An 8,805-nucleotide genomic window follows, 5' to 3' on the forward strand; every position below is an offset into this window, starting at 1 on the left:
AATAGTAATCCAACATATAATCCTCTACTGTAATACACTTTAATTAATAATGTAATTTTGACAGCAATTATTTTGCCAATAGTAATCCAACATAAATTGTCACTAACAAAAGTGTTTCTGAATTTATACCTGCCTAGTAAGTAAAATGTAAAATGCACTAGATTTTTGAAAAGTAAAACAAACTTGTTCTACAAACAACAAATAGATGCAGGAATACATAAAAAAACAATGAGAGAAGGAGACAGTATGGAAATATTCAGTATCCGGTATTTCCATTCCCTAACTAGTAGCATTATTGTATTCATATTCAGCATAGAAACACTGGTAACTGCAATGTTTACTACTAGGTTGAAAAAACAATATCAAATACTGAACAAACTTATTTCTAGGTTTTTTATACCACTCTGCACATATTTCCAATTTTTTTTGTTTACTTGTTTCCTTTGCTTTTTTTCAGCATGTGCAAGCTGATAACAAATCAAATGTCAAAATTGCAGTTACAGCTTTTAATCAAACGTTTTTTTTTATTCTAAAATGAGAATCCAGAACACAAACTGAGGAGATCTTAGGAAAATTATCAGTATTTTTTATCCTTGCACAGAGGCCATAGTTACTGTGCCAAACTTAAGACTATTGTAAAGCCAAGTCTTAAATTATCTTTTGAAATAAGTTACAGGAACAAACATACATAAAACAAGAGTAAGTGTTAAATATCATTACTAGACAAACAAAACATAAACAGATTGAATAATTAGAAGAAAAAGATGAAATTCTTGAAACTTGCCAAATCTAATTTAAATATTTCATAATATTAAAAAATTACGTTATCATTTCTAGTGTGGATAATTATACATTATATTTAGATATAAATAATGCTATAAAGAGCATGTCGCATTAACATAATCTACTAAATAAAGCATGTCCAAAGCTATATGCATAGTGATACTGGCCTGGCTAAAGATCACATCTCCATTGACACCTGTGAACAAATGATGTTTAAGATGATTTAAAGATGTTCTCACTGTGATGTTATGATATTAGAAAAAGATCATCTACAAAATCTATAGCATTTTGGTGGTTTGGAAACAACCTACCATAAATTTACAGATTCTAATCTATCCTCCACAATTACAATGCTTTAAGACTAAGAAATTGATAAGTTTGAGTTGGTTAAGCACAAACGTACGAAATGGTCTATCTGTGCTCTGCCCACCAAGGGTATCAAACCTGATTTTTATCATTGTAAGCCTGCAGACTTGCCACTGAGGGGCAATAGATAAAAGAATGATCAACACTGTACTCAAAAGTCTTAGCATGAACAAAATAATCATCTCCTTTTCTTTCATTAAAACTATGATTAAGCTACAATCCTATTGTCTTGTACGTGTTAACACAAAACACTGGGAATGAAAGTATAGGACTGAGAACTATGTAGAAAGCAAACATTGATGACACACCACCATTAGACAATCAAATGTACCTGACTGAACTGTAGCATAAACACAAAGAAAAGCAAGAGTGATTAAACAGGCCATATTCTGAAATATACCTAAAACTGACAGTGACATCTCTTCATCTAATAAAGCTTGAATCCTCAACTTAAAGAGGGCAGCTTTGTCAGACAAAAAAAAAACTATATCTTATCATTAATATCTTAACCACGCTTCAACAAACCATAAAAACTATTCTTATACCATAATGTAATATCTTCAACACAAATAAAAACTGTAAAAACATTAAAAAAATACAGCAAAAGAAATCAAATTCTAATAAAAAAGGGGAAATCAAAATAACAAGTGATGTTATTTTAACAAAATATAATGATTGACATACAAGTGAAAACAAAGATATGTGTCATGTAAGCAAAACAATTCAAATAAATAACTTACAGTTATTAAGTTGTTTCTTTAGACTTAATGCAATTTTTTGCAATTTCAATAAATGTTTCAGAACATATTTTCTGAAGGTACTTCAGTGCCTTTGCTATTACAGTACCACAATGATAATAGAGCAATTACTATAGAAATTAACCTACTTGGCTATCAACCTTCCCCAGCACAGGCATTCTGGGTGTAACCAGGACAAAATGTGCAACATCAAATTTTGAAAAATTATTTGTGATGTATCCACACAAAATAAAATTATACTTAAAATGTTGAGATTTAAAATTTTCTTTTGATGTAACTATTAATAAATATATTTTGAATGGAATAATTAAAAACAAAATTAAACTCTAGCACTAGTTGTTAACTTTTGGCTTCTTGTTGGAATTTTTATTCATATGGTGAAAATCATCAAATTTTCTGCCTACACAAGTAGATTTTGAAATAAGTTACAGGAACAAACAAACATAGACTTTGAGAAATTAAATTATCTTACATTTCAGATGATTTACTTATGAGTTTAATAACTTCAGAAACAAAAAAATTATGAGAAAATGTGAATAGTTGAATTTTACAGTTTTTTTACATCACCAGCTTCACAAAACATTTGGTGACATTTATACATTATTAATATTTATTAATAAAAATATATATGATTGACATTATACTACACTTCAGCCTGAATGTAACTAACAAAAAGCAACAGATACAAGAATATATGAATTTAAAAGAAGTATCCACTAAAATCAAGCTAAATGGATGGAATTTACTCCAATAAGCCATACTATAACAGGGTACAGAAAAAAAAAAGTAATCAAGGGTTTTCCAATGATCAGTTTGATTCAAAAATAGCTAGGAAGAGTCAGTATACATAAAAATATATTATTAAATTGTGTGTTTTAAGTAGACCTTTCTGGAGGTTACAAGTCCTAAAAATAGGTTTCTAAGAACCCTAAGAATTTATTAACTGTTTGTGAGTTTGCACACACTCCAGAAAAGAACAAAAACCAATTCCACTTTGAGTCTGTTAATACTAGAAAGTGTTTAGAATGTTAGCACACAAATGAAATAAGGTCAAGAGTTAACTACAATTTCACCTTAGCTACTGCATATTTTGCACTTAATTGAATGTGCTCTTTATAAATTTAAACAGAAGAAATCTGTTTTGAATAGTAAATTTTATAACTCCCAAATCATTTGAACACTTTAAATAGTCTCGTTAAACTGGCTGTGATGATTACGTTTCACTTAAAACCAGTACTAACCATGGATGCTACCTTGTACAATGATTTGTTTAGCATTAAAACAAAGTACAAAAATTATCTTTCCAATGATGTAAATGTATTTTCCGACTTGATATGCAATAATCCACAATTGTAAAATCCTGACTAATCCTTTGCTTGATCAGAAGCTTTATTTTGAATCTGTGCATCATACTTGTTATTAGACAATGCCTTTATATACTGTTTTCTTACCTGCAAATGAACATTTCAAATTTACTTAATATACGATTGTTTTGAAAAAAACACATAAGGTTTAAGTTTTAAAATAAGAAATAGGAATTCACAACAAAGCTGCATAAAATCAAAATAAATAAAATTTAATGTTATATCTTTTTCAATAACTTTATTATAACAATAAACTTTACTTTGATGTTTATCACAATAGTTTAGTGCTACCTATGTAAAGTATATATATAGAAATAAGGTACAGTACAATAATTAGTAAAGTTTCTGTTTCTGTTTGAAAGGAGTCTTCCAGACCTTGTTAGTGGATACTTCACAGTAACATCATGTCCAGCAGTATCCTGTATTACTGTCAAAAGTTTTAGTTTATTCTACAGATTCCTGGTAAATGTGTTAATATGATAACCCACTTGTGCAACAGAGAATCACCGCTTTGAACTTCAAATGTACAGCAAATAACACATCAAGAAAATGTACAAGTTTGATAAAACTAGAATATACACAATAAAATAAAAATTACTTTCCAGTCATTTGTTTTAATTTCTAGTCTGGTTGAATTACATGGTCAAAACAAAGGGTGAGGAATCATGACATGTACAATGCCTATAAACATATCAATGATTACTTTATATAACAATAAGAGCCAAATATTGAGTTACTGTCTTATAAACAACTGTCTAAGATTATTAAAAAAAATGTTACCATAAATACTTTATGTAAAAGGCATAACTTCTTTTGAAACTAAACTGTAACTACAAGACAATACAAAACCTAGCCCAGAAACTATGTGCCAGAAAATATAATATGAAAGAAAGGTATTATGTTAGTTTATTTGAATCTATACATCACACAGTTTTTTAGATATATCCATTTAAAAACTTTATCAAAAGAAATTTCAATGAACTGGCAGTATAGAAGAGAAGAATAACAAATTCAAACTTTACAATAAATGGAAATTTTTACAAGCACTACCCTAAAAATCAACATGAAATAGAAAGGTACCTATAGAGAAAGGTGAGATAAAAACAAAACAATAGAGAGTGGATCTATTAAAATATGCTTGGTTTTATTATATATTCACACCTTTCCTAAGTTGTTGTTGTACAAAACATGTTGTTTATGAAGTACTTTTAGAAATTTCATATTGTTATGTATGCATCATATTTATGTCAAAGAACTGTTATTACATGCTTACATACATTATTCAAGGGCACAGGTCTTCCCACAGCTACAGATGTTAAAGGTGGATTTACTCTTGTTTACTTTGATGTTACCAAAATAGATCTTGTGTGCTTGCTGCATTTCTTTCAATAAAAATAATTGTTTACTAGATTTTCTTGCAGTTACAAAACTTGGATGTGTTGAAGTGAAGGCTGATTTAGATACTTTATTTGACAACAGAGAATTCAGCTGTACAAATAAATCAATTAATTATAAAATTCATAGAAACACTATACTCACAAAGTCTGTTATAATCCAAAATAATAATAAAATACTTGCCTTAAAAAAGTCCTCATCTTATCATACACGTAAATACTTATTTACAACTAATTTTCAAACTTCTAGAAACAATCTACCATCTTTATATACACTATGTTCAAAACAAATGTTCAAGGTTTGCAAAGACGAAACAAGAACAAGAGGTTGTCCAATGGCAAAACTGGATTGTATTTGTTTGATGTTAAACACAAAGCTACAAAGTGAGTTATCTATGCTGTGCTCATCACAGGTATTAAAATCAGATTTTTCGTGTCATTAGCCCTTACACTTACTACAGAGCCATAAAGTTGAATCACAAGTATTTGGAGGTATCTATGCTCAATGTGACATTCACAGAGCAGTCCTTACACACATGAAAATGTAGAACAACCAAACACCTATCCCACAGACAGTAGTTTCCTTCACTGAAAAATGCTAAAAATGTAACATATTGGCACACAACAATGACTGGATTTAACATGTTCTAAATTAGAACTATATAATTATTTAAATATTTTGTATGATATACCATAGGAGAGTAACACATGTGGTATCCACATACCACATCTATAATTAGTCAACAAAATAAAGTTAATATGGTACAGTAGAAGCTCACCTCAGCTTTCATATAAGAGGTATCAAAATTTAAATTTGGAGCAACTGTTTGTTTGATGACCAAAGAGCTGATATGAGAAGTTGGTTGTTGACTTGTAGTAATTCCCTTGACCAAAACATGCTATAAAATAACATATTGGCACATAACAATGACTGGATTTAGTATGTTCCAAATTAGAACTCTATAAAAATTTAAATATTTGTATGATATGGTATACTATAGGAGATACATAGTATCCAAATATCACATCTATAATGCATCAACAAAATAAAGTTAATGTGGGACAGTAGGAACTCACCTCAGCAGTCATGTAACAGGTATCAAAATTTCCATTTGGGGCAACCGCATCTTTGTTGAACGAAGAGCTGATATGAGAATTTGGCTGTTGAGGTAAAATTGTTTTATTGTGAAAACTTATCACTAGCTAACCAGGAATTATGACGTTTTTGCTGAATGTCCACCAGACGAAAGACTAGAAGTAACATTAGACTCATCTACTCCTAGTCGTTGACCTAAATATTTAAAGTGTGTGCTGTTTTCAATCATAAAAAAATACCTTTTTTGTGACTATTGTTCTGAAAATAACTATATCTTTAAGCTTTTTGGAACATTATTTTGGAATCATTTTTCATAATATATATATCTATAAAAAACAGAATTTTATGTAGTAGTCCTGAAAATGCCTATAATAAGATCATAAGAGATTGTTATAGATTTAAATCTGTTTAATTTTTCAAGTAATATTTTTCATGTCTATACTAAGAACAGAAATCTGAGATTTAAAAACTGTATATGTTTAATATTTTTTAGTATTTATTCTGTCATAAGAAACAGTATTTTTCACAAATTGATGATAGATTACATCAACTCTAAAAAAAAAAGATACTATTTTGATACAGCAACCATACATACAATTAAATTTTTCCTTAGTCTTAACCAACTTGTGTTTTGTTTTAAGACCTTTTGCTGAGTAAAAACCTGTTTAATGCTAACAGCCATTTCAATTTCCCCACTGCTAGTGAATAAAGCCATGAAGCCAATGAAATATATAACACAGATGGCATAGTTATCTTTACTAGTTGTGGCAAATTATCATTAAAAATTAGGAGAAAAAACAATTACATATTGAATTTAGAATTTAACCATCCTTGGCTATCTGATGTTATTATTATTATTATTTGGCCACTCCTAACTTACAAAGTTTCAAGTTGTTTTATCCACCAATAACACAGGCCTGCAAATTTAAACTTCATAAAAGTTGTTTTGGTTTTAACAACGGATTTTCCAGAATTCAGCTATGCAGATTTTGAAAATAATATTGATTTTTTTCTATCATGTAAAGATTTTTCACAAATTGGGAAGAAAAAAAACGAAATAATAATTTGATCTAAGTAAGAGTTTACCATAATGAACATTTTTTATTACTGAAGAAAAGGGAAGGACATTGATGTCAAATGAATATGCATCCTCATTCATCGTGAATTTTTTTTTGTGAAATTGACATCTGTTAGTCTCAAAACTACATGGTGTGGTCTTTTTTTTATGTATTGTGTTATGATGTTTTGTGAAAAATCTGTACGTGATGGGGGGAAAATGTATATCATTTTTGGATTCAGCATATAGTAATTACTGTAGATCATGTAAAAATTTCAAAACAACAAAACCATTGCATCCTGTGTTATCAGATATGTCAAAATGGTACTAGTTAGGCATGGGATATATATATATTATCTCAAATTAAAATTACTTTTAAATTTACACTGTAGTTATAAAACCCCAGCTCAATTCATGTAACTGTAAATATAAATGATGAGATAGTAACATACTTAAGTTCATTCATTACAGATGAGGTTTAAGAGACATGAATATACATATTTTTTAAACATATAATAAATTTCCTTGTTACTTCAAGATTTTTAGATCTTTTTTATTTTGAAGTGAAAATAATAATCATATAACTTTGTGATAAAGTTTCATGCTCTTGTACAGAAATCAACTGCATATAAAATCTAACATAGCCTTTCCACAGAGATGGTTGTTATACATAGGTTTAACTGTACGTCACTCAGTGTACTTTTATTATCAGAGTTTTTTAATATCTTAATTTATTTTCTGTTGTTACCCATCTGAATATTAAGTGTGATGTTCATAAAAATACTAGAAAGGTCAAGGATTTATGAGATTATTCTCAGACAATCCTAATTTGCATGACTGAATTATTTTTCCCATGTTTTGATATGTTCACAATAAGGGGTTGAAGTAAAAGTTTAAAGAAGAAACTATCATTGGAACAATACAATTTCATCAAGTGATAACTTTTTACTTAAATGTCAAAAATCTCAACATGTAGAACAATAATATTATAATACAGAATATTAGCTTACCTCTAGATCCACAGAACACACCCACGGTTTCTACAATCAATGCACAGGCCCTCCTCATAAATGCTATTTTCATGCTATTCATGCAGTCTGTTTTCTCTTTCGTCAGAGCAATAATGGCTTGGTGAGCAGCTAAAAGGTCTTGTAGCTGAAACAATATTACATATAACTTGGCACATGTAAAATAACTTTTTATTTATACAATTTATCATCACTTTTACATTATAAAACATAGAAATAAGTTAGTGTAAACACCTTTTATCTTACCATTTTAATATCTAATCATGATTGTTTATAAAACAGTAGTTTAATAGTTTCTGAAAACAAAATGACATTTAACTGAACATTCGCTATCAACATAATATTCTTCAGAGGATTTAAAAAGTTCCCTAGTATTAGGTGATCATTCATTTAACAGAAGTTAAAAAGAATTATCTTCTTTATATTTAAAGTTTTTTTTTATTAAGTTATAAACTATATGATACAATGAAATAACTCGTTTAATAATATTCTTGCAGGAATTCATTCCTGTTGTTCTGTGCTTATAAAACTCTGAATGTGTGAAAATAATTTATTTTTGTGTTGTGATATAAGATAAACATTCAGTTATTTTCTGATATAAACTTCATTGTAAATATATTTTTATTAAACAACTATGTGTTGCTTAGTTGCATTTTTCAACAAGTTTGTGACAGTCAGGAGGAATACTATACACCAAACATTCTAGATAAGGCTGTTACCCATACATATGAAGTTCTCCTATCCTGCATGTGCATCATATGTTTAGTGGATTTTACATCCCACATTATGCATTGTTTGTGTTAAAAACTAAAAAATTCTAACTAAACTTATATTTTCAAAAAATAGTCTCAATTAAGTTTTTAAGACCTACTATAAGAATTGCTAAGTTATAATAATATATATATATATATATATATATATATATATATATATATATATATATGACTATTGTGTATATT

The 8,805-nt window shown here is 28.5% G+C and overlaps 1 long non-coding RNA gene across 15 annotated transcripts in view; it reads right to left on the reverse strand.

The window, feature by feature from the left end:
* Positions 1-8,805, reverse strand: part of LOC106460215 — a 53,287-nt gene that overhangs the window by 15,418 nt on the left and 29,064 nt on the right. For 12 of the 15 annotated variants that reach the window (XR_002610706.1, XR_002610713.1, XR_002610701.1 and 9 more), the window contains 2 exons: positions 7,829-7,973; positions 5,743-5,956 (listed from right to left, as the gene is read on the reverse strand). This is a non-coding gene — a long non-coding RNA (uncharacterized LOC106460215). Of the gene's footprint in view, positions 1-1,799; positions 3,359-5,444; positions 5,565-5,742; positions 5,957-7,828; positions 7,974-8,805 lie in introns of those variants that run through there. The other 3 variants (XR_002610710.1, XR_002610711.1, XR_002610708.1) reach the window with 3 other exon arrangements.

Source organism: Limulus polyphemus, unplaced genomic scaffold (assembly GCF_000517525.1).
Source record: "Limulus polyphemus unplaced genomic scaffold, Limulus_polyphemus-2.1.2 Scaffold729, whole genome shotgun sequence".
NCBI classification, from domain to species: domain Eukaryota; kingdom Metazoa; phylum Arthropoda; class Merostomata; order Xiphosura; family Limulidae; genus Limulus; species Limulus polyphemus.